At 36.0% G+C, this 26838-nt stretch overlaps 1 protein-coding gene across 5 annotated transcripts in view; it reads right to left on the bottom strand.

The window, feature by feature from the left end:
* The window catches only part of MEF2C (myocyte enhancer factor 2C), a 150024-nt gene extending 123557 nt beyond the window's left edge, over positions 1-26467 (bottom strand). For 2 of the 5 annotated variants that reach the window (XM_081231553.1, XM_081231552.1), the window contains exon 1: positions 24936-25236. The gene's annotated coding sequence lies outside the window, so the exon portion shown is untranslated. Of the gene's footprint in view, positions 1-24935; positions 25241-26331 lie in introns of those variants that run through there. The other 3 variants (XM_081231556.1, XM_081231558.1, XM_081231557.1) reach the window with 3 other exon arrangements.
* Between the last annotated feature and the right edge of the window lie 371 nt (positions 26468-26838).

Here is a 26838-nt window from a genome sequence, read left to right on the forward strand (position 1 = left end):
TGTTTTACAATGCTATGGTACATATATCATTTCATTAAATCCTTGAGAAGCATGGTTACTGAAGACACAAAAGTTGACATTCTTTCTATTGTGATAAGAAGAAAGGACTGCAATGAATCCTAATTTTCTTTAGTAGAGTCTTTAAGGTTTTACTTTTGTGTTTCTGAGAACACATTCCAATTTTAGTACTTATGTGAATGGAGTGACCCATTCTACGTGTGGTTTACTCTCCAAAATGGCTCTGTATGCAGGAAGAGAGATGAGCAGGCAGACCGGGAGGCACCCTGCAAGCGTGTCAGTCCCAGTGCTGTCCTTGCTGAATAAACCTGAAGAGCAGACACAAACTTATAAAGGGGCTTCGGAATTCTTTCTGTCTTATATTTTATTTTTACTCACCGTTATTCATTTTTGGGATCTTAAAGGGTCTTGATAAATGCTATAGAGAATACTTAGAGAAACATTTAAAAATGTTTAAAATATATTCCATATTCAAGTTATTTTCTTAAATAATCTGAAAATATTTTTATCTACTCGCCCAAATCACTTTACTTTTTAGAAAAGAATCATTAAAGGTTTTTTTTTTTTTTCTCTTTTTTTCCTTTTTTGTGGTACGCGGGCCTCTCTCTGTTGTGGCCTCTCCCGTTGCAGAGCACAGGCTCTGGACGCGCAAGCTCAGCGGCCATGGCTCACGGGACCGCGGCATGCGGGAACTTCCCCGACCAGGGCACAAACCCATGTCCCCTGCATCGGCAGGCGGACTCTCAACCACTGCGCCACCAGGGAAGCCCGTCGTTAAAGTTTTTAAGACAGTACTACATGAAGTAATAAGGTGATACCTTTCTTTTTAATAATTTTGGATATTTTTCCTTTATTCTTCACAGTTTCTTTTTCTAATAGAGAAGAATAAAATACCTAGTTGAGTTTATAAGTAGAGTAATTTAGAAGGCAGTGAATAAAATAATGTACTTTGTGTTGCCATGAATTTTTTTTTTTTTTTAAAGAAGATGTTGGGGGTAGGAGTTTATTAATTAATTAATTTATTTATTTATTTTTGGCTGTGTTGGGTCTTCGTTTCTGTGCGAGGGCTTTCTCTAGTTGTGGCAAGCGGTAGCCACTCTTCATCGCGGTGCGCGGGCCTCACTATCGCGGCCTCTCCTGTTGCGGAGCACAGGCTCCAGACGCGCAGGCTCAGTAGTTGTGGCTCACAGGCCTAGTCGCTCCGTGGCATGTGGAATCCTCCCAGACCAGGGCTCGAACCCGTGTACCCTGCATTGGCAGGCAGCCTCTTAACCACTGCGCCACCAGGGAAGCCCTGCCATGCATTTTAATTCTCTTCCTTCATATTCCTGCAATTTGAATTATGCACAAATTATGGTCCAAGTCTAGATGGTGCAGAGAAAAATCTCAAAGGAGGATTTTAAAAACCATGAAGTTAATAAAGCACCACCAACAAAAACTCTGAGTTAAATATATGGAGTACTGTTTTTAGACTCATAAAACTATGCAACAAGGTACTCTCTGTTAACTTAATTTCAACAAATTTAGGCATTTTCTGATCATGAAATCCATTTTGTAAAAGTCTAATTCAAATAAGCTCAATGCATAATCTCCACTTTCTTACATATGCAAATCACCTCACAATCAGGGCTTAGAAGAAATTCTAAATTCAAGTCTCACCCAAATTTTCTTCAATTCAACTCAATTTATGTAGAATATCCATCTACAATATGTTTGAGGCACTTCCCCGGTCATATCAGGGGTCCTAAGCGAACAAGACTCCACAGAGATTGTAATTCAGAGGAAGTGAGTGGCAGAATTCATTTGCTCATTCAGTAAGTATCTATTAACCATATGCCTGGCAGCCATGTGCCTAGATTCTGGGAACCTGGGCAAAACCCCTCAAATTTGACCTCGTACATTCCTGGAGAAGGCAGTGCAGTAAGAATTTATTAGGGGCCACGGAGGACAGCGGAGTGCAACTGATAAGGTATGGAGTCCGGAGCCCAAGTGCCCGAGTCCTAATGGTAGTTTAGTCAAATCCTTCTCAGGCACTCTCATCCAGGCACACATGCTTGTTACTCGCCTTCTGTTCTCTTCTTCTTGTTCAGTTATCCCTTGAGAAATTCTCTTTCTTGTATGTTCCACGTGTTAGCTGAAGATAACTAATAAAACATTTAGAGTGATGCTTATTACATATCTGAACAGAAAAAGCTATTCTAAAAAGAAATGATAAACTAAGAATACTTGTGATCTTTAAGCAGTGATCCTTAAACTCCAATAAACATCCTAATCATCTGTTAAATGTCTCCCCAGGAAGGTGGCGGTGGGAATTCTGCACTTTAAAGGAACACTGCATATGATTCTGAGGTCTGTATGTACTAGACTACATTGTGAAACCTAGAAATTATTTTAATTATTTCCACAAAAATTCCACCTGCCTCATCAGAGACTGCTTTGGCTAAGCATTACTGGTGAAGGGAAGTTTGGACAGTGTAATTCAGTTATTTGTTTTACAACACCTGTATGGCTTCCTGCTATTTGAAAAGAATTACTGTAAGTGTACAATGGGTTTTTGTGGGCTCATGTGAGAAGTTAACAACCATTTAAAAACTGTTTCCATGAAAAATAAGTTATGTTTCCAATTATAAAAAAATTGAGGGGACCAAATTATTCATAAATGGGGGATTTGACTGTATTATTGGGTGTGTAGTGACACACTAGAGTCTCTACTCAAAAGGCAAGACATGCAGCGACAACACAAGACACATTCAAGATCTTCCTTTAAGATCCACTTCAAGTGTTTTCTCCTCTGTGAAGTATGTCTAGAATCCTCATGCAGTACTGATTGGGCCTTTTATTTCCTGTGTTATCAGAGACTGTAGAACCAGCATGCCAGAAAAATCAAGGGGAATGTAGTTTAACACATGAAAGTTCCTATATTAAGTAATTAAAGAATGAAGGAATTCTATTCTATAATAGGAGAGTATTTTTATCTTTTCAATCTCCTGCACAATATCCCAGTTCACAACAGATAGAATATTATACATTCACTGCTACCTCATCCTAAGAGACGTCAATAACTTGGAAACTAGACTGATGCAACTAACTGTACACACTGGAAAGTTATTCTGGAAGAGAAAAACTTCTTTTTGCAGGTATGACACAGATGTAAAGCTAATGGGGACAAAGACCGCAGCTGCAAATATATGTGCTCATTTAGGAACAAGTCCAAAACTCTTTTGAGTTTTTTTTTTGGTGGGAATGAATTCAGTAGTGTTTAACAAAAGACAGACTTTAGCTTTTTTCTTTGAGAACATAACAGACACATGGGATACTATGACATATATTCATACTTTCCTTACACAACTCAGTAAAGTTCTCTAGTGCATTCCATAATAAAAATGTTTAAACCTTACAGGCCTTATCACTTTATTAAATACTTTTTGCAAGTAGAAAAGAGTATAAATTTCTGTTATGTAATGGAAATAAGCTATATTTTTATGGCCAGTCCAACATTCAAATAATGAATAGAAACACCCATGAAGTACTATGTTCTGCAGGTAGGAAAAAAGCAGCAGTTTCTTTTACATAATGGAAATATATTGCATTTTACAGCAGATTCAACGTTCTAGTAATGATAAGTGCCAATGAAATGAATGAAGTGCCTTCTAATTTTCTCCCACATCCCTCAAGACTGGAAAAAGAACAATCCTGCCACTTCTGTGAACAGGTGAATACATGAATGAAACTATTACTTTGTAGGTTTCTTTCTTTCTTTTTTTAATGGTGAGGTAGTTCTTTGGCAACCTCCTCCTAATTACCAGGAAGCTGTGCCTGCAGGCCACTATACTAGATTTGTCCATTCCCTGTTTCCTTTAACATTTTCCCCCTCTAGAATCATAAAGCAAAACAAAATGAACTGTTATGTGATTTTTTTTAGAAACTGTAAATTTTTCACCTTAAAAAAATGCCATATTCCAGAGCATACCTTTCAGACACAACCTTAGGTCACGTCATGTCTGTGTGCCAACTGCAGCCTAACTGGGTTCGGTCAGACTCAGTCAGCAGAGCTGGCCTGCTCAGCAGAGCCCCGCAGCCATGATCTGGAAGCGTCAGCCTCACCACGTGCGTGACATTAAGATGATCCACAGCAATCCTGCAAGACTACATTTGAAGTAGAGCTTCCAAATTTGCTGTGGTTGGCATGACCTAATTTTGGCTTGAAAGGTACATTTTTTTCCCTCTGGGTTTTACTGACTACACATTGGAGAAAAAAAAAATTATGTTCTTAAAGGGATTCTTACCCTTCCCTTTCTTAAGGAAATTTAGGGAATTTAACAACTGTTGGCCTCTGGCTAACACACAAGCTAAAGTCTTTTTCCAGCTTCGCCTACATCTTGACCCCTCATGCCAAATATTTCATGCAGTCTATTTATAAAGTTCATCACTTCCCCTGTTACTTCATCTTTAGAAATGCCAATAATTTAGAAACTGGAATGATGCAGCTGGTCTCATAAACTGGTAAAAGGAAGATTCTACAGCGGAGATAATTTCCCTTTTATAACTTAAGAAATCAATTTATTTTCTTCTCAATTTTATAGCTAGAAGGGAGGTAATCCTAATGTTCCTTATTTATACTTCACCTTAGTGTTCAAAGGTGATCCAAAGTTCTAAAGATTTTGAATGTCAACAGTTCTTAACGCGGACTGCACATTTGAATCACTTGAGATACTTTCAAAAATTACTGATCCTTAGATCCATCCCAGACCGATGACATTGGAATTGTTGGAGCTGGTTCCTCAGCATTGTAAAAGCTCGCCCAAGAATTCGAATGTGAAGCCAGATCTGAAATCCACTCTATTAAAATCTCTTAGAAATACAGCACCCCTTTACAGGTACATTGTAGCATTATTTAATTTGGGTGTATATGTTCTTGAAATTTACTAGTCTATTTATGAGCTGATTACTATGAAAGAGCTTCTCAGCTATTGCACGATGTGAGAAAAAAACTCATCTGGATAACCTCGCTGACTCTCAACAGATTTATAAGTTGCAATCATAGAAAGCTCTGCCTTTCTGAGATAAAACAGTACTGATAAATATGCCCCTTTCCTGCAAAACCAGCATTGAGGACTTTCGAGGGCTTAATAAAATCACTTGTTTTCATCTGGATCATATTGAATTTTTGGAGAGTTTCCAGTTGCATTAAAAAAATAAACTCACCTTACGATACTTAATGACTTCTAAATCTCTAATAATATGCTAATTGAATTCAACGCTGTATACTTAATTTACTCAAGGTGATAATTTTCTAATTGTATGTGTGATATTAATGCATTATCTATCTAAGACCAAATTCAGTACATTTTATGACTTCCAAAAAAGTCAGTCCATTAGATCAAAGTTCCCAGTCTTTCATAACGAATTTAATTCTCTACTCTAGTCACTGGGATATGATTAATCAAACAGTGCAGCCCAGTTCCCCCTCCTCCCTCCCAATATGAAGCTGGGCTTATCTCATGAGGAATCTGGTTTGTGAAAATAACATGGCCTAGAAGCTGGAATGAAAAGTTTGTTTACAGACTTGGAATTTTATTCCATTATAAAATTAAGACCACTATCTAACCCCCCCTTTACATAAAATTGGATGTGGCTCATTTTACAGTAAAACTTCCTATGAAGAAATGCAACATTTTCCTATGTAACTTGTAGTACCAGTATATTTATTTCCTCTGCATGTCTTGCCTCTTCTGTCTTCTGAAGCTGTGTGTGTGTGTGTGTGTGTGTGTGTGTGTGTGTGTTTTATGTTTGTTTGGCAATGTAGAAAGAGCAAGTCCAGTTTCTTGGATTCTACATGTCTTATAAACTCATGGTTTGCTATGTTCTTACAAGCTTATTCTCTTCTTTTAGAGTACCTTTACAGAGTAATTTTAAAGTACCCAAGATTCTTTCATAAGGGTATGACACCCCTAAAGTCTTTTATTTAACTATTTTTGATTTTTTTTAGAACAAGAAAAAACAGGAAAATACCAAGTGAAGTTTTTGTCTAGAATTATTTTTTGTAGGAGGTAAGAGTTGAGTCTCCATTATATGAAGTGTTCTTGGTAGCATCTCACTGTTGGTGCTCTTCTCCCTCATTCATAACTTGTTCCACACCCCCTGTCCAAACAGTGAACTGCAGGGGAGGACCTGGATCAGGCCCCGCTTCCTTTCAGCTGTGTCCAGGAAACAAGGCCTGAGTGGGTGTGGAGGAAGAACAAGTCCTTCAAGTCACCTCCCGATCTGTAACAGGGAGGTTTTCTGTCATACCAGAGAATGGAAAGCGAATTAGCTAGGCTCTTCCTACTTCCAGTACCATCCTCTTAGCTTCATTAGCTGCTCCCAATTTCAAAAGAGACTGAAGTCTTGGACAAGGCCTGGGCAGCCTCTCCAAAAAGGAAGGCAAAGTTGAGAATATGGCAGGCCATATAAAAAACTTATAAAATGCTGTTATACTTTGGAGGGGAGAAAATGGAAAATTCCATTTTCCAGAATACTGCCAATGATTTGACTCATCATTTAAGACTCACTTTAGGTGTGCTTTCTTCTAGTGAAGACTGACCTGACCAGTCATCTCCTGAAAAAGTTGGACATTCTATCACTTAAGCATTTAACCTTCAACATACCTGTAAGATAGTGGTGATTACATTACATTCACAATTTCATCTGGCACGTTCATCTCCCTCATCAGACTGAATTCCTCAGGGACAGAGACTCCATCTTTCACTTTTGTATCCCTAACACCTAGCAAGCCACCTCCCATTAAACACTTAGTGAATGAACTGACTGATTAATTAATAAACTCTCAGTTGATGTCCAAGAGGGAGTGTTGGGGAATAGCAGTAGACATTTTGTGGGCAGAGCCCAAGATCGTTCTCAAATTATAAGCTTACTCATTTCTTTAACTTTCAGAATGCATGGAGTTGTATGACCAAGTTCAAAATTCACATTTATCTTCTTCTAAATAGTGGTTCTCACCCAGACTTCACGTGAAAATCACCCAGATAGCTTTGAGAAATAGCAAAGCCGAGACAGCAGGCTGATTTAATCCAAATCTGGAGGTGGCTGGGCATGAGCATTTTTTAAAAGCTCTCTTATAGTCACGATTGAGAACCACTGCTCTAAACTAACTGTAGGAAGGACACCCAATGTTTTATACATATGACCCTGTCACTTAACATATACCCAAGATCAATTACAGCTCAGTTTTTGAACGGATTCTGTGAGAAATCGTTAGCTGATTGTAGTCCTTAGATGATCAAAATTTTTGAGAAGGCTTTCCAAATGCGATATCAAGTACATCACAATCCACTTCCAGAAAATATTACTAGTAACTGTATTTAATTATCGTTTACAGAATTAGCCAAGAGCTATGACTTCCTCCCCAGTTTTAGGGTAATCCAGGCCTCAATAGTGAATTCTTGTTTCCTATGCATTTAGAATACTTGTTGCTGTATATGGATACTAAATAAAATCTGGCATTTTATGGAGTCTTAAGAGTGTGCTCTACAATTGGAAGGTTCCAAAGAAGAAATTCAAACAACTATAGTCAAAATCAAATTAGGAAGTACACTAACTAGCCTTAATTGTTTTGTTTGAAAGATAGGAATGAACACAGCATTACCAGTGGCACTTAATATTGCATAAAGCACACAAAACTCCCCCTTGCCAGTGGGCACCACAAAGTGACATGGAGGCCATTTATCGTTGTAACCAATTAATTCCAAATTACACATCTAATTCTCAAATCTTCAAGTCACATTTCTACTGAAAGCATTGTGAAATACAGAGAACACAGATTATTTTGGTGTTTGCATGGTAATCCAAATACGCATTTGATTCTCCTCAACGGTGAAATAAGGTGGAACCAAATGTAGTTACTTAAGTTCACTGTAGAAATTTGTCAAGGAATCCATGATGTAAAGATACAGTAGCTATTAATCTTGCAGTTCAAAGTGTATGCATTTGGAATTCAGAAGTATCTGAGTCTGACCTGTGACCAGCCTCTCTGTCTGTCTTCACTTCTAGTCAAGAGCATGGTAATGCTTTTATGAAAAAACAAGAAAACTGTTTATTAGAAGAAAGAAAGTTTATATTATTTCTCCTAGTAAAATTCTAAAAGCGATCCTTTTCCTTTTTCAAAAGGCCTTTTACTGGACGCAGAAATATTCAATTAAAAAATAAAAGCCATGCATTTGATGAATAAACTTGATATAACATTTCCTAGTTTTCAAATATGATGCAAGTTGTTCCAACTGGTCAGTATTCCAAATCTATCTCTGGTTTTAACGTTTTGTTATTTTTTTTTAAACTATAATGAGAAAATTAAAAGGTGTGCTTGAAATAAAAATTCTCTACAATAGGCACCCGCACTAGTTAAATTAACTAACTCCTGAAACCCATTTAATATCCATGTACAAACTGTCACACAGCTTACATTCTTAAATTAAAACTCTATAAATTACTATGATTCCTACAAATAAAGGTTAAAAATTAAAACAGCTCAAAAAGTGAGAAGCAAACTGTATGTCACTAGATGGAGACGACATAAAACTAGGCGTTCACATTTCAGTTAAAGCTAATACTATAAGTGGAAAAATCTATGTTCACAAATAGTAATAAGACATTGCTTGTGAAAAGAAAATCTATCAAATAGTTGATAAAATATATATATATATATATATATTTTCCCTTCCAGGTTAACAATATGGAACCGTATCATGGACCAAGAACTAATTCACTTCTTTAAGAACCATACTAACGTATCACGCAAACATAGTTATAATCATGTCATTCTGGGGTTACTGAACACTTTTCCCCATGACGCCACGCAAAATTAAGTTTCTATAGCTCAGTCATTTCCTTTTTCTTATCTCATTGCTGAGAGATTTTTGGCACAGTGGGTAAGAGAGTGAACTCTGGAGGCTATCAGTTTGAGGCTCTAGCTCTGCCATTAACAAAGTAGATGACTTTTAGGCAAGTTGTATATTTTTGTCTTAGTTTCTTCATCTGTGAAATGGGGATAGTAATATATATAGTGCCTATATCGCTTGGTTTTGAGGAAAAAATGAGATAATGCTAGTTGATGTTCAAGCCCTTAGACCAGTGCCCATACAGTAAGCTCTCAAAGAAAGTTAGCTATGATTGTCATTGCCTAAAAATAGCTATAATAATGCTTTCAAATTAATAATACAAGCTTTTTACACATATCATAAAAGTTATTGGAATTTAGAGACATCTTGAGTAGTGATGCTGAATAAAAGTAAAAGTGGAATTCCTAAGTCATAGTTGAAAGTATCAATTATATTTATAGAAGATCAGTCTTACTTCCAGCCACCAAGCCAGCAAGAATTGAAAACCAAATGGTCAACATATGTTGATGCAGATGGAAAAAGGCTACAACTGTCTTTAAATTCCCCAAAGAAAGCTGGTGGAGAGCCTTCTGGTCACTGCAGTCTAACCTATCATTACCCGTGCAGTGAGACTCTTTGATGGGTTTCTTGTCTATGAATAATACATATTTTGGGGACAGCTTTACAAAAATAAGCTTTCTTTGATCCAAAAAGACCTATGACTAAGCAAATGCAAAGAAAGAATTACCTCCCAACCACAAAGCAGGGTGGTATCCATGTCGGAAATTGAGGCAACTGGCAAAATTCAAAAGTATTTTTGAGATAAACCGGCCCCACAGTTTATATTCTAGAGAACCAGGAAAATTTCAAGCTTCGAAATGGCTCTTCCCTTAATTTTTAAAAATAAAATTAGGAAAAAAAAATCTGATTATTTCTTTGTAAGGAATTATTAAATAAAAGGGCCTATCTTTTTAGAAGATCTGGTATTTAAAAGTATTTCACAGGGACTTCCCTGATGGCACAGTGGTTAGGAATCCGCCTACCAATGCACAGGACACGGGTTCGAGCCCTGGTCCAGGGGGACCCCCACATGCCTCGGAGCAGCTGAGCTTGTGTACCACAACTACTGAGCCTACGCTCTAGAGCCCGCGAGCCACAGCTGCTGAGGCCTGCACGCCTAGAGCCCATGCTCTGCAACAAGAGAAGCCCCCGCTCGCCGCAACTAGAGGGAGCCCGCACGCAGGAACAAAGACCCAACACAGCCAAAAATAAATAAATAAATTTATAAATAAACAAATAAAAGTATTTCACTATGCAAACCATACTGGCAAATATTCTTTAAGTTCTGTGAATCTCCCTAAGAGGAATAAGCGTTTTTTCCCCAATGAAATTTAGAATTGTATTTACACTTTGAGTGATAAGTAGCGGATTTTAAAGATTAGTTCTTCAGGATAAGTACAATTAAGTTTGCCTACAGAGTTTTGTCTCGAAATGATCTTCTGTATATTCAGATTGTAGCGAAAGAAAAGATTCTGGTTGTTCTCCTGTCCCTGTGACTCCTTCCCCAATACCAGCAGTAGTTAGTGAGGTCAAGTCTACCATCTTGTAATGCACAATGGCTATTTTACTCTCCCAGCCCCGCTGCTGATGGCTTTGAGGGGATGAGTAAGAGGCCCCGACATCTTATGGGGTTTGACCAAACATTCTTTTCAGTTCACTCTCTGTGATTCTTGGTATAGAATAGCCTTCTTATCCCAAGAGCAAATATTCAGGATTACCAAAACTAAACAATTCAAATACCTACAGACTAGTTAAAAACTAAAGTTATCTGACATGTAATGTCATGAATAAATTAAAATGTTGGCAAGAAAAAGTGACCTCCAGAACTGACCTTTGTCACTCATCTTAAATATATGTGCCCTGTTCCCATCATCAAAAATATAACAAAATCAACTTACGATAGACATGTATACATTACTATATTTGAAATATAATCAACAAGGATTTTTCTTTCTTCAGGTATTAAGAAAACCTACTATAACAGTCATTTGATATAACTCTAGAAAGACAATTTAGCAGTTAATCTACATGATGTGACAACGGAGCCATTGAGTGCCAAGAAAATTATTTTCTTGCTTAAATCTGCAAAGTTGTTTCAAAAAGGTCTCTTTATGTGTATTGCTTGAGTTCTATATGTGGCAATATATCAGTTTCATAATCAGAAAAATGACATAAATTACATCTTAACATGTATTTCATAAATTTTCTTTATGTAGAAACCTAATAACTAATTTTCCTATATAAATATATATAATTAATGCTTAATTTCTATGTGATTATTCATTGATACAGTTTCTGAATCTTTATTTTTAGTTCATATGAATTATAACTTTGATTTAAAATGTTTAATTTTCCTGAACTCTGAGTTGATCTTCATATAAAAAATTATTTTAAAAATCTACAATTAGCACTTAAGTACATTTAAAAATCTTCAATTCTGGAGATACTTAAATACCATGATCTGTACACAAAATGTAAATGTGTCCATTATCTATCTGCACGTGCATATATATGCAGTATGTACTAACTACACATAAACTTCAAATTCTGCTAACTTATTAAGTTCATTATTTCAGGAATAAGTGTAAGTTTCCATTGCTCAGTTTTTCTTTAACAGAGAAATTGCTTTATATGAAGAAGACAACAAAACTCTGAATTTTTATTTAGAATCTTTGATAGGAATAGAGACACTTTAGCAAGTAAAAATTAAGTGCAGAAATATTTACCTATTATGCTTTTAAAATGTGAACATCTACAAAGGAGAAATGTTACATTACTTTGAGAATACAGTTTATCAAATGTCTTTATACAGAATAAGAGTGTATTTGATAGTTTAACTGCTTCTGATTTAATTTAATGATATCAAAGACTTAAGGAAATCAATACTGTCAAGTCAAATAACTGATACTAAATAGTATATCACAATATTTAAAAAAATAAATCCTTGAGTTGAGTAGGAAAGTAGGCTTGTTTTTAGTATATGTAATTTAATGATTATAAAATAAATTTTGTAATTCGAAATTTGATTTTTCATAAAAATCTTTGGTTTATTTTAAACATTCCTATAAAAATCTACTCTTAAATGTAAAAACAATACATTCTGTCCATCATTATAGATGTCTGTGAACTTTTAAAATTTTATTTTTAATTAAAAGTAAATATGTGGTCAAAAATATGTTTGGAAGAAAGCTTTTGGCCTTTGAATATTATAAAAGTTTCTTAGAAATCTCTTTAAGGCTGAGTACAATAAAACTAGGGCAACGCATATATTCTCAGTTACTCTTAAAAAAAACCTGTAAAAGTGACTATAGTGGCATGTTCTGACACATTCTTTTCATAAACTGAACCCTGTTAGTGACAGCAGAACAGATTGTGTGCATCTGCTGGGAATGAGCCAGATGACAGTGGAAAAACGCACATGGATACCTTGGCACAGCAAATAAAAAATGGAGAAAAAAAAAGACCTGGAAGAGAAAGTGCTCAACTTTAATTGAAACATTCTTTCCAACATGATGAACTTCATCCAACCTCCTCTTGTAGCCTGTCAATTTAACATATTAAGAATGTGTTTTAAAAGGGAGGGTCCTTTGTAAATTAGAACTGTTTGTCCTCTCCTTGCACTAAATATTGACTCAGGTTTTGGATTATTTCTTCAAATTATAGCAAATATAATAAGCATTAGGGTAGAAAAAGAGGCCAAACCACTCTACCACAGTCTGGTAAGAGAATGCTAAACTTCTAAAAACCTTTTCAGGTTCAAGTCAAATTTTAAATATCTGGGTTAAGTTCTGAATTATATGGGTAGTATATTGACAAGTGCTAGGGATATCACACTTCAAACGTTCTGCAAATGTGACTGTTGTAAATGCTGCTTGCACTCAATAGTCCTACAATATTTGATTTTATGCTGATCTACCACAGTATTGTTTAAATAGTTGGCTCAATAGCGCTAGAGAGGTCCATACATAAAAACAAATGTGCTTCTATAAATCATATAAGGAAGTTCTCTTGCATGCTCTGATTACAATGAAAATTTATTCTATACAGTATACAATGCAAATTTTAAACTGGAGACGAAGTTGTTTAATAGATTAGTAGTCTGACTGAAGCAGCTGCAGTCAAAAAAAAAAAAAATCTGGTGATTAACAGCCATTTTCCAGTAATCATAACCCTGGAAAGGGCTACTAAGCAGGGGGAGGGGGTTGCAGATGGGAATAATTCTCTAAGCCCATGTGCCTTAGAGGGCTCCATCATCTTCATGCAGACTTATTATTACTATTATTATTATTTTTAAATTAAAGCTTTTAGAGGCATCCTTGATTGCAGTGTTGGGAGCTGTCCATGCTGTTTTACCATAGGGAAGTCCACTCTGCAAGTATTCCTTGCACTGAGCACTCTTTAGCCAGGCATTAAAACAGGGCTAGAAAAGAAAGCCAAAATGCAAGGTGCACACTGGAGGGGTGTTATTCAAGAGCATGAGAGTAATTTCAAGTGGTTGCAACTCCACAGGCTGTCTAAACGGGGCAGGCCTCATCGACACTACCTGTCATCCAAAATATGAATTTTTTTGAGAAATTAAGTGAATATAAAAGCAGAACAAAAAAGTGGTAAGCAGACTCTGAGACCAGATTTATTCCCATTTTCAACCACATCTTACCTAAATTTGTTTATTTGTGTTATCAAAAGGTGTAATCCTCAGGTAAATTTCTGCATTTTCTGTACCACTTTATATTTCTTCTCACATAAAGAAAATACCCAGATTAAGATAAGTTCATTTGTTTGTCACCTCAAAGTTGACAAACTATAATTAAAATGAACAATCCCTCAAATCTGGGGAAAAAAGGATGATAGAAGTGTCTTTTACTTATTTTTTAATTCTTCCAATAAAAATGCATTTTATCTTTACAAGTAAACAAAATTTATTAATTTATTCAACAAATATCTATAGAATACCTATTATATGCAAGAGTGATTGTGAAGGAATAGAAAGATGAGTAAAATGACATTCATTCTTCACAAATTAATTTATCTCCACATACAATCAAAATTATGTAATAAGAAAAATAAAGAATACTAATAAATCCTTCAAAAATGGTTAATACTAATGCTAAGAGAAAAAAAACCCTTTAGAACCCTTGGTGAGGCTGTTTTCACTATTAAAACCACATAATAACTCTATGTACCTCAAACACTTCCTCCAAACTGAATTTTTATTAAAACTAAGCAATAATCTATGTGGAATTCAGAACTTTCAATAAATGACTTTTAAAAATCATAGATGAAATTATTTTGTTTCTTTGCTTCCATTTCTAGTTCTAAAAATAATGTGATATTTCTCTAATAACATCTGATCTGTGAAAGATTTTGATTTTCTTGGAGTATACTGTACTGAGGGATCATTAGCATTGACCTCATATAACATCAGAATTAGAGACTTGCCCTAAAAGTGACTCAGTTTTAATGGTATGAAAGTATTATTGAAAAAAGAAAGTTCAAAATAATTATTCCACCAGGCATTTCTAAGTGATCATCATTGGCAGGAAGATAAAATGATTAAAATATAGTGTAATGATATGATAATAACTTACTAATTACTTATCACTTACTTTCATTTTTATATGTATTATCCCATTTAATCCTTACAACAACTCTAAGAGGTGGGTGGTATTATTATCCCCATTTTACAGTTACTGAAACCAAGGCTTTCTGGTGGTTAAATAACCTACCTACAGCCACTAACCAGTAAATGGAAGACTGGATTTTGAACCCAGTTTGGTCTTTGCTCTTAACCATTACTCTGTATTGCTTACGAGTCTGTTTGTCTAATAGCACACATATGTAAAATTAAAGAAATGGTATTAAGTATGGCAATGTGGTCTTCAAATTCTTTATGTCTGCAAATCAAAAGAACTGATTTTCTCTTTCACTTGCATTCATCCTCATCCTCTCAGGCTTTTTGTCTCTCACTCTCTTTGCTCTTCCCCACGCACCTCCCCCTCTACACACACACACACACACACACCTTGGAGGTTTGGCCCAACACTTCATTTAACATAATCAAGGCCATAATTTGGTTCAACTAGTCCAATAACTGTACCATCTCCTCAGACTTCATAATGCTGTGCATTTTTGCCGTGGACATACCATTCACTGACTCTAAAGCCATCAGTGCTTCCTTACGAAGACACCATTCTGCAGCCTTTGTTGCTTCAAGATCAGTGTCTGGAGCTCTTTCGTGACATGGCATTGGGCTGTGATGAACCACATCCATCTCTCAAGTGTAAGAAGGTAAGTTAACACCTGAAACAATTCTATGATCTCACACGTGTAGTCAGAACAAGTTAAAAGTGCACTTGCTTTCTCACAATACCAAATATTCTGAAGCAAGATGGGAACTCAGGAGAGAATCCAAAAACAATAAAAATTGAAGAAAAGAACGAAGTCAAGAATTCTTTGATTTCTGAAGCTAAAAAATGAGAGAAGTCAAAAAATATCATATAGTGCTCACACTAACTCAAGAAAGATCAAATAGCCCTAGCAGGGACATTGCCCATTCATTTCAACCAAAGGACAGTAAGGAAACAAGCAATGGTTCAGAGTACCTTACCCGGCCCTTTACAAATCCATTAATGCCATTGTGAAGTTTTCTTTTTGGTTTATATAGGGGGGAGAAAAACTCAAAGGTGAAAGAAAAGAAAAACATAGTCAAAATTATTTCCTTAACCTATAACCTAGACAGACTCCAGGTTAAAAGTGGTCTTTTGATAAATACTAGAAATGAACAAATAGATACACTTTTAAAAAAAATAGCCAGGTTTGTTCGTCTTCATTTAGTTAAGAAAAATAATCCTGACGAAACTATGTCTGGGTTTATACCTTTTAAACATATTTATATTAACTGTTACAGAAGAAGGGTGAAAAGATCGACTTTCTGGACCACAAAACCTTTACTTAAAGACCATCTGAGAACTTAGTAAGGTTTGTCAAATGTGAATAGAAATAAGGCAGCTTAAAAGAAGTACTTGGTAATTTACTCATTAACAGTTTAAAAAATTTTAAATTCTTGCCCAGAGAATTACCTACTTCAGGAACCTCCAAGAGATTAATGTTTTAATCACATATAGTTTTATAATATTTATAGAGCAAGATAATCCATTTTCAATTAAAAATTTATCCAGTGCACATACTGAACAACTGAAACTTTGCAATGTGTCTAACAATATTTATCCAGTGGTGATGATTCAAATTATCCTATGGTTCAAGAGAATTCCAAGAAGATAAAGAAGTCTCGTACCATATCCTAAATGAAAGCATAATTTTAAAGGTTGAATCTTTAAATAGGATGTTTAATTTTCTAAGAAATATATGTCAAAAAATTATTGACTCCTATGTATATTAATATATGCAAAAAAAAAGTTTAACATTTTTTCCTCTTGCTAATGGGCCTTGAAAGTGTGCCAGGTGTAGGGCACTTGCTCATAACACCTACGGCAAGAATAGGCCATCGTGATCATACTCTTACGAATTACCTTTTACATTTTAAGATCCATGTTGTGTTAATTTCTTAACATTTTATGAGGAAATATTTGCATCCACAGAAAATAGTTGCTTGATATTCAAATGTAATTAAAATTATCTTTCTTATCTATTTTAGTTTAAGGAGAAATAAAATTAAATTACGTTTAACTGTTGGTCTTATCCGGTAAATTTTATATAGGCAATTAATAATTGGTTTAGTGGGTTACTAAATAAACTAACATTTATATGCTATTTGTATACTATTAAATCAATAATCTAATTTAAAAATAAAGTTGGAACAAATATTTATTATGTAGTAACACTTTCTACTTAAGGCTCTCACTTAATACATTTCTACAAGAGAAGGCTAGTTTTAGAAAGGTGTGCTGGCAGTAATTTGACTACACTTCACACAAATAAGAATTCTACCACTGATTGAAAGGTGCCATGGCAGCTAGAAATTATTTTTAAAAATCACACTGTAACGGCTGAAAATGTAACTGGTAATTAAAGACTGGTTTTAACAATTTTTTACTCTATTTTGCAAGGAGAAGTACGAGTTTTCAGACTACAGTTTCAAATGCAAAGAATATTAATGCAGGTATTTAGAAGCTGATGTATTTTGCATAGTAATAAGCACATTACTTACACGGTACCTTTCAAATGAAGAGTATAAACCAAATCTGAAAACTAAAGCCCATATTTTCTCCCTTTGTATTTTGACCTAGTAATCATTAAAAGTGTGAGTGTTTATCAATAAAAATTACTGTAGTGCCACGTATTGTGGTAGAACATTGCTATTTCCCGAGATAAGTACAAAAACGATTCAATGTTAATTTGCATCACAAAATGACCTAACATATCTGGAATATAATGCACAGGCTTCATTGAAAAGAAACCATTATATTTTTCTCTGCAAAACAAAAAAATACAGACATCTGATTGGGCCTGCATGTGCTGGAGGAGGGGGGGTGGGAAGAGGGCTCATTTTCTATCTTACACCTATTGTTTTAGGCATTCTAAACTGCTCTATGGGAAGAAAAAGGAAACATACTGAATCCACTTTGCAGTTAATGTCTTAGTGATTTAAGAGGCAGAGTTTTCAAGTTATAGAAGGGAAACGTTATGCTTTTCCTTTCCCGAAGCGATTGCCCAGGAAGAAGGCCCTCTGGTCCTTAGCCTACGCAAGGGGAAAAAAGGATATTACATCGGGCTGAAATCACTCCGAGACAGAAGAGGGGAAGTTTATGATGTGGCACTGTGCGCTGTATCTGGTCTGCAGCCAGGAAGTTTTCATTTTGTAGCTCTGCTGCCAGTACCTGTCCTGCATATTCAGGAATAAAAATACATCAGACCTCTACCTTAGAAACTGTGGATGTTACAAAGAATTAAAAGAGTTTATTTTTCTTTCTTTATCCTGAGTGTAATTACTATTTTTAAAAAGAAAGAGCTGAAACTATAGTAACTGGAGGGTTTTTTTTCCCTTTTTAAACTCCTCAAACTACCTTCCCACAAAGCCATTTAAGTTAAATGGTACATTTACAGACTCACCTACATGAAGGATATAACTTAAAACATCTGCTTAGACACATACATTCTGTTCAGATACAAAGAATGTGGCAAAAATAATTGAAAAATATAGGGCCATTATATTCTTAAAATGTGTGTTCTTCTGTATGTGTGTGTGTGTGTTCATTCATTAAAGAGATTTTTGACTGCAATTAGGTAGTCGGTCCTATAAAGGCTTCCTTGTGTGACCATGATTTCTAAAAATAAAATGCTCCAGTGCATATTTCTGCTAAATAATCACATCTTCAAAATTACTTTAAAGAAATCCCAATCCCTCATGTTACATTCAGCAATAATTCCAGCTTTCCATAATAAGCCTTGGTTGTATACCTCACGCGTGGTCAACAATTAATTAGAAGGTTAAAAAAAGTCATGTTTACTCTATTAAGTAGTAGACTAATTTCCTTGTCTGTCCCCACTTATTTACATTTGTGAATCTATTTTCTAATTTTGCAAATAAATAAGCATATCTAAGCCAAAGCTGCCTATCTTCGGGTTCGGGGAAAGATGCATTCTCTTGCTATCATTCTAACTCGCTGAAAGAATCACAGATGTGTGAAAAAGCGAGAGGGATAGTTGTTAGCTGTTTTAAAAAACACTTCGCATTCTATCAAGACCATTATCTACTGCTTTTTATATCCAATACACTAGAGATCCATGGTATCTAAGAACAATTTATATGAATTCTTCCTGTGCATCTTATCTATGACAACAAGATACAAGAGGAAAACCAGACCACACTCGGGATACTATTTGGAAAAAGCAGGTTCTCACCAGGGACTGCTTCAGAGATCAGTTTCTCCAGTCTCTAGAAACAAGTTTAAGGTACTTTACTTAAATCATTACTAGAAGATTTGCACTGTCATTCTACATGAATCGCAACCACTTGCAGGATGAACAACATTGCTCCATTCATTTCAGATTTACAGCATTAAGAATTAATAAAGTCTCTATAACATCTGCATTATTAAAGAGTAATGATTCCTGTTGAAATCTGCCCATAATTAGTTTACTGTTTTTATCGCTTGTAATATCACCAATTTCGTTTATAATGTCCTCAAAAGATAATCTTCATGTATACTTTGAACTTTGTTTACGACTGGTTATATTTTTAAAATAAATACAGAGATTTAACTTAGGCAATACAATGACAATGTACAACAAATGCATTATGGTAATGACGAATGCTACTCATGTTATCACCTCAAACCCAAATATGTATACAACAGGTATCATATAATTTCCATACTTAGTAGGAATATGACTTTCCTTTTTGTAGTTAATGTTAAAATAATACCAAAGAAATGTGAGATAATGCTATATTGGATAATCTTTTTTATAATCTTATTTTTTCAATGGTATTCTTTGTTACAGAATTTTCTTTAATTATTTTTCTTGCACAGACAAAAACTAACATAAGAACATTGATGCTATCTATTTATTCTTAAGAGAGATAGGGAATGGATGCTTTTAGCTCTCTTTACTTCTTTATACCTCAATACATCTGTAAAATAGTTACTACTGAAATCTTCTTTTGAGAAAAATTAATTCTAGTGTACTTTACATAAGTTAATATTAAAATAACAAAATTTTCAGACTTTTTTCAGCATAGACTTTTTTCAGTGTGAGAAAGGTTATCAATAAGACCTGCTTTTAAGAAAAACCTGACAGTTTCCTTTGCTCACTAACTATAGCACATGATTAGAAATTATTTTCTTTCTCATGCTGTTATTCACTTACATACTGCATACTTGCTTCAATTCTCCAAGGGAAGAAATGTGGCTCTTGTGGGAAAGGTCCACCCCTTTCTACATGCTTGCTTCCTTGAACGAAAGAAACACACCCCCTAACATTCTTTGAAATGTGTCCAACATGCACAGAATTGGAATAGCACTGTATTACTGACCAAATTAGAAAATCTTAAATGAGAGTCAAATATTGTTAAAGTGCGTGTGTCCTGAATCAGGACAACTAACTGATGCATACAGAGGTAACGGAAATGAACTACGTTCAGTCTCAACCTAATGTCTATGTTTGGACGCTCAGAACACTTGTGTTAGTGGATGAAATCTGTGAGTGTTTTTGTGCACTTGTGTGTGGTATGACAACTCAGGAGGAGGCCCATAAACGTTACAGGTTTCTGAGGGCATCCTTTGAACTTAAGACATTAGGCGAATGCCTCCTCTCTTTCATAAATACTTTAAAGAAAAAATACTCAGAAACTGAAGTATCCATCTTTCGTAAGCAGAATCAGAAAGTTGTCTGAAATCACAGAAGTGCATGAATATTGAAAGTCTACGCTCACCATCCTAATGACAGAAAACTCACATCAAAGTTGGTATCCACTAACTTCCACCTCATTTGACAATTTTCTGGTCATGAGAAATTGTCTTCCAACAAGTTTTCCTTCTATTATGTAGAATACTATGCTCCCAAAGCAAGTTTTTTTAACTGTTATTTTCTAATAAAGAGACACACTCCATACTTGTGGGAATCTGTGCATTTATCTTTACTTTTAATTTTCCTAAACCCTCTTTTATTTTTTATTCATTTTATCCATTTTTACAAGTGTAAAATTTTATTCCATTTATCCATTTTTACATAGAAATTTACAAGTGTAAAGACACAGTGTGAGCAAAATTTGATATCTCTTTTAAGGTATTCCAGTGTTTAACTGAAACGGTTAGTCCTTTTGCAATTTGTTCATCAGGCATTTGCAGATGAGCTCAGCTATATAATTTCCAGGCCTACAAAATGGAAGCTCTGCTACTCCGCCCATGTTTTTCACTTGGAATAAGAGTGGATATAAAGTGAATATATAAACTGGACCTGAAGGTAATAAACTTATTAAAACTTAATAAGATATTGTTATGGTCAAAGAAAACCTGCTAGTGTGTGCCACAAATCCACTCAGATGAAACATCTCATTCACTGGCACTTCCTATCTTATTATAATAATGCACAGAAAATTAAACACATAAATATTAATTTTATGTATCACAGAAGATGTAGGCAATGAAAATGCAATGTTTACATTTATGGGTGACTCATTAGTGTTTTATTGTGTGAAACACTAGGAGGCATCAGTTGGGTAAAAAAGGACTTCAAATTTTAAAGAAGCAAGAAATTACTGTAGAGTTGGATGCGTAAAGAGTAGGGGTTTTCAAAATGTTATTATGTAAACCAAAACTTTATTCTCTGAAATAATCTCTCTGAAAACATCATATCTTATAAAGAATGGCCTTTATAAAACATTCATGAAATAGATATAATTTGACCAATAAACACCTATCAAGATCTATTTCAAATGTATGGATTCATTAACTATGTAATTTCACATTTTTGTGAAGAATATATTTGGTAACAGAATAACATAATGGCTATTGGCTACCATGCATTTTCTGCTCGGTTACTCAATACCATGAGAGTATCTTTTATTTCTGGCAAATTCTGTTTTGTGCTCTCTACAATGCCTCTGAAAATGTTTACTGCAATTAAGACGTATAATAATAACTTTCACATAGCATCCAGAACTTTAAGTCTGTTCAGAAGGAAGTGATGGAACTTAAAATGAAAGCAATGAGGATGTATATAAAAAGTACATATTTTCTCTTATTTCACTATTGAAAGCCTGTCATTTGAAAACTGAGTTTTCTACTGTTTGAATGGCTCTTCATAATGATGAAGCAACAGGGTCGTGGTATACTTATCTAGCAATCATTTGAAATTGGAGTGTCTTGCCGTTCCTCAACAATCAGCTTTTATCTTTGACCTATCAAAATAACATGTGAACTGCGTAATCCGCCTTTTGTAAGGTGCACAGACTCTGTTGTCGTTCCTGGTTTTGTGAATCGCCTCTGTAATCTGGTTTGATTTCCTAAAGATGACAGATCTCCGTGAACAGTCAGGCTTTACTGAGTGCAGGGCAGTCCACGCGCCCATGAGATTAAGGTACAGTGCTGAGGACGGGGATCTTAATCACCTACCCTTCCACATGCAGCACATAGACTTAGCACCAGTGATTAAATCTTTTCATTATGCCCAGGCAATCACTGCATTCATAAAATGAATATGTGCATTTTTATAAGTTTTAGATATTAATTTGTGTGGTGTTTTCTCAGAGGATGTGCTTTGGAAAAAAAAAAGTAGAACTTTATTAATAGTCTCTTTAAAGTCCACTCTGTGATCCTTAATTGCATATGAAATTCTTCTCTGTTGTTCTGAATCGTGTCCCTGAAGCCAGGGTTCTCTGTTTAATAACTATTTTTTTGTTGTTATGAAGCACAAGTGTTGCTGCACAGATATTTCCCCATTTTTGTCACTTTCTGAGATTTCATAGACTCAAAATATACCGCACGTAGAGTTGGGAAATAAACCCACAAAATATACTACAATAAACAAGAAAGTTTTGAAATATAATGTGAACATATGCCGAGCAGTTATTTAGCTCAGTTTTTTATAAAAGAAGTTTAAATACAATAAATCACTTATTGGAAAGATATGGTTGTAGTGTTATGCAATTTATTGATTTGGTAAAGTGAGGGCCAAGGAAGAAACTCACAGACATCTGAAAAATATAAAACATGATGCTTTTCCAGGATTCAATTTTGAATCATTAGATAGCCCTTTTCCCTAATGGAATGAACCCTTTCCGCCAAATTTTGAAAATTGAATATGTTTACAAAGAAGAAAAGAGGCAAGGTAAAGTCCTTGTTATTTAAATTTCATGTATTTAATGTTGATATGTTTTTGTTCTGAAAAGTTAACATATATGATTGCATACTTTTAATGCATGAACAGCTCAGGAAAGCTGGAAAATTGACTTTTTATTATAAAGTGCTAATTTGTTACTTAAACCCCAGAAACAGATTAAAATTTAATAAAAGTTACATCTTTAGTATTCTCTTTCACTATGTTCCACAGCAATCAGAATGTAAATAGTGTAATTAATGAATGAGGTAACATACTGTCTTTAGTAAGAAGTCTGGAAAATATGCCACAAATACTCCAAAGCCGTGTGAATTACATTAGTAAAAAACAGATTTTTATAAAGTTTAGTAAAACCTGAAGTAAGGATAACTGCCAACTATTGCCTCCTTAACTCGACTAGGGGACCATATCTTAAACAAACGTTGAGTTTAAAGTGTGTTTTGATGAAAACTTTTAGATATGAGTTAGAAGTCTAAAACATAGCCAAATATACTTTCCTACAAAGAGAATGAGATACTTAGCTTTAGAGATTTTTTTTCCGTCTTGAGATAGGAACATGACATGTACATCTTTTACCTGTCAAGTTCTGAATCTACTTGCTTTAGAACTACCTCTTTAACTTAATAAATAATTTCATGCATACACTGGGAGACAAAAATATGGTTTATTAACTGCCTTATATTCAACCAAAACTCCTTGTGCCATATTGGTACATACTCAACGTTTTCAAAGACTGGCCAAAACTTATATTATTTTTAAAATTAAATAAGATGTTTTAGTTTCAAATTGGAGATTGTCAATCTCTTTAAAGCTAAAATTAGTATGCATACAGAGGTTAAATGGGGTTCACAGGTGGTCACATTTCCATGTTCTACCAAGTCTCTAGGGATTGGAGTTATTATATTCTACATAAACATCTTTACTCTGCAACCGCAATTCTATTGCAAGATGCCAGTGAAAAAGAGGCTGGTCACTCTTTTTGACTGGTATAATGAGGTAGCTAGAGTTCCTTTTATAGCACTTAGAAAATACAGGCAGTCACTAACTATTTCACAAGACAGTTACTATTAGAGTTAGTATCAGATTCACAATAGTAAAATGCACTTTGTGTCAAAGCAATTCTCCACTGAGGACCGTTAAAGAACTGGCAGAGAGCCTGATTCTGCTTTATACTGTCAGCATTTACATATAAAGGAATTTTATACAAAAGACACACATTCCTAAAATGTGAAGAAAAAGGGCTTTTCTCCCAAAATGGTAACTAGTGGACCTAGAATAGTCTCAGACATGTTTCAGACATACAATTTCCTTTAAGAATGAATAGCCATATTCTGGGAAGGAGATAACACTAACATTAAATTTAAATACTTGCATAATATTTAATAACACAATAAACAATGTGCCATGTCTACATATACTTCCTTTGTGCCAAACTTTATCACTGAGTTTGGTAACTTTCATCCAAAGTCCAAACAGAAGGCAATTTAAGTGACTTAACCTTATTTGTTTTTAAACAGCTATGTATTTGACTTGACATAAAGAGCAATGCACATACTGAAATCCCAACAAGAATTGTGAAATGTGTAGACTGCCATGGCCAGTGTATTACTTTTTGTCTACACCAGTTAAGAAGCCCTCTATCAAGCCAGCACTTTGGTAATGGAAGGAGATGCACAAAGGTATACTCTGACAGACAGCCATGCTTTAGCTCAAACTAATCCCAAGATTTAGTGGCTCAGAAGCATAACCCAAAGCAAATCAGTCTTTGGTGGGACCCATAGGAGCATCTTTCCACAGTGAACTAATGGCTAAATCTTAAGGCATGTACTTCAAGGTCACAGAACATTCTGTGAAATATTAAAGTCCACCAGGCTCCACATGCTCCACCATATCAAACATGCTAATGATGTGAACTAACTTCATGAAACTTTAAACACACTGATGTGACAAGAACGAGTCAGGAGTGATTTCAATAACTGATGGCAAACAGATAGGACTATCTAAAAAGTTACTTTCAGCAACACACAAGGAAATCATGGAATCTAAGAAGAGAACGCACAAGCCTCAACTTCAAGCCTTCAAAGAGGCACAACGATAGACCCAGTGCCGTAGAATATAATGATGCAGATTTCAGAGACAATACCCCGGCTACTTCTATTTTCCTGGAGAAATGTCAGAGGTACTTACATGAAGGAAGAACCGATCAGATTAGTCCTTGGGATATTTTCCTTTCTTAAGAGAGAGACAGAAAAAAACAAAAACAAAAACAAAAAAACACAACAACAACAATAATCTTTACTTCGTCCAGCCTTGAAGTGCTTCTCCACCTGATTCAAACATGCAGTCACGGCGACCCACACAGAACCTTCAAAGTCAATCCAATAGCAGCCCGAAGATGTCTGGGTGTACGCGTGTGCTCAAGTGTCTGACTGCGAGCAGAGCGAGCAGAGAGCTGGAGACGATGTGTGTGTGTGTGTGTGTGTGTATGTGTGTGTGTGTGTGTGTGTGCGCGCGCGCGCGCGAGGAAGGAGCGCGCGCGGGGGAGGCGCGCTCGGGGACGCGCATTCGCGCGCGCCGAGGCCGCTCCAAGCAGCAGGAGGAGGGGGAGGAAGGGGAGGAGGAGGAGGAGGAGAAAGTGGCTCTCAGCGGCCCGCAGGATTAAAAGTAACCAGACTCGTCCAGAAAACTGCGTCCAGGAAGGAAGTGACAGAAGACGAATGGGAAAAGGCGAGCCGCTCTCAGCCTTTGAAACATCGCGTAAAAAAGGCGGGGGGCGGGGGGAGTGGAAGGATGTTGGGAGGGGAGGCGGGGGTGGCAGGGAAAACGGAGCACGCGGCTTGGGGTTCTAAGCAGCACATCCCATGAAGTGCCTCTTGCCTTCTTGTCCTTTATTTTATTTTGTCCTTGACTTTGCCTTTGCCTCGCGCTGCCTTCTTCCTCTCTCTCCCTCACAATCCCAAACCGTTGACTCTCTCTCTCAAGAGCTGGAGAAATCATCAGTTTCACTCTTGCAAAAGGGGGGCGGGACCAGACCTCGGAGCATTTTAATAAAACAAACATAACAGCAGTTCCCTCCTCACCCCTCCCGTCTCAACTAGATTGATAAATTACTCCACTACACTACTTTAATTATGTATATGGTATGCAGAATAAATCACTGAACATCAGTACCTCAATCAAGCACTTTTAAATGATAATTGCATCTTGGTGAATCAATCTTTCCATTCCTGACATTTTGCTAATTTTAGTTTTACGGTGGGGTAATGGCATATGCCATACGCAAACCTAATGACAATTCTTTATTGCTCGAAATGAAGACAACGCCGCGTGCGCTGGCTCCCTGCTCACTACCGGCGCCGCCGAGGACGCTCGGAGAACCGTCTCCGGCTGCTGCGCGCTCGCTCCCCAGGGACGCTGCGAGCCAGCCTGCAGGAAAGTCCTTCTAAAGTCGGGATCTTTCCTCTGACCAATAGGAGCGCGACCCTAATAGTTGCTCTTGTGACTCCCCCCCCCCCCCCCCCAGTTTGGAGACGCGTTAACCACTTCGTTCTTCTACCGGTCCGAGCGCTCCTCCGTTACTCACGCGTAAAAGCCCCAGTCCAGGATGTCTGCAGCACTCGATTCCAGCGCGCTTTTCCTTCACGCCCAGAATACGCGGGTTTCGGCCCTGAGAGGTTGGAGGGCTAGAAAGGGAGCCGAAACGCTTCTCAAGTGTTAGTAATGTACAAAATAATAAAAGGATTACCAGTATTTGAACTCTCGACTTCATCTCCGGGCCATGAACTTTCTAATCAGGTTGGAAATATTTACCGAGGCGGCAGCTTCCTCGGAGATTTCCCCCTCCCTTCTCCCATAATATCTCTTCCACACCTTACTGGATTTTATCCAAGGCATTAACATGTAAACTAAACCAACTTCCCAAATGCATTAGGCTTTCCTATCCGATAGCTGATGACTTCACTTATCCTGAAGAGTTTCAGCTGCACAGGAAGCAGCAATAGGGACTGATAAGGAAGATACTTATATTAAGGTTTAAGCCCAGTAAATACTTTTCCTTATCAAAAAAGAAAAAAAAGGTTAATATTCAAGA

The sequence above is a fragment of the Mesoplodon bidens genome (assembly GCF_964165515.1).
Source record: "Mesoplodon bidens genome assembly, chromosome: 4".
Taxonomy (NCBI): domain Eukaryota; kingdom Metazoa; phylum Chordata; class Mammalia; order Artiodactyla; family Ziphiidae; genus Mesoplodon; species Mesoplodon bidens.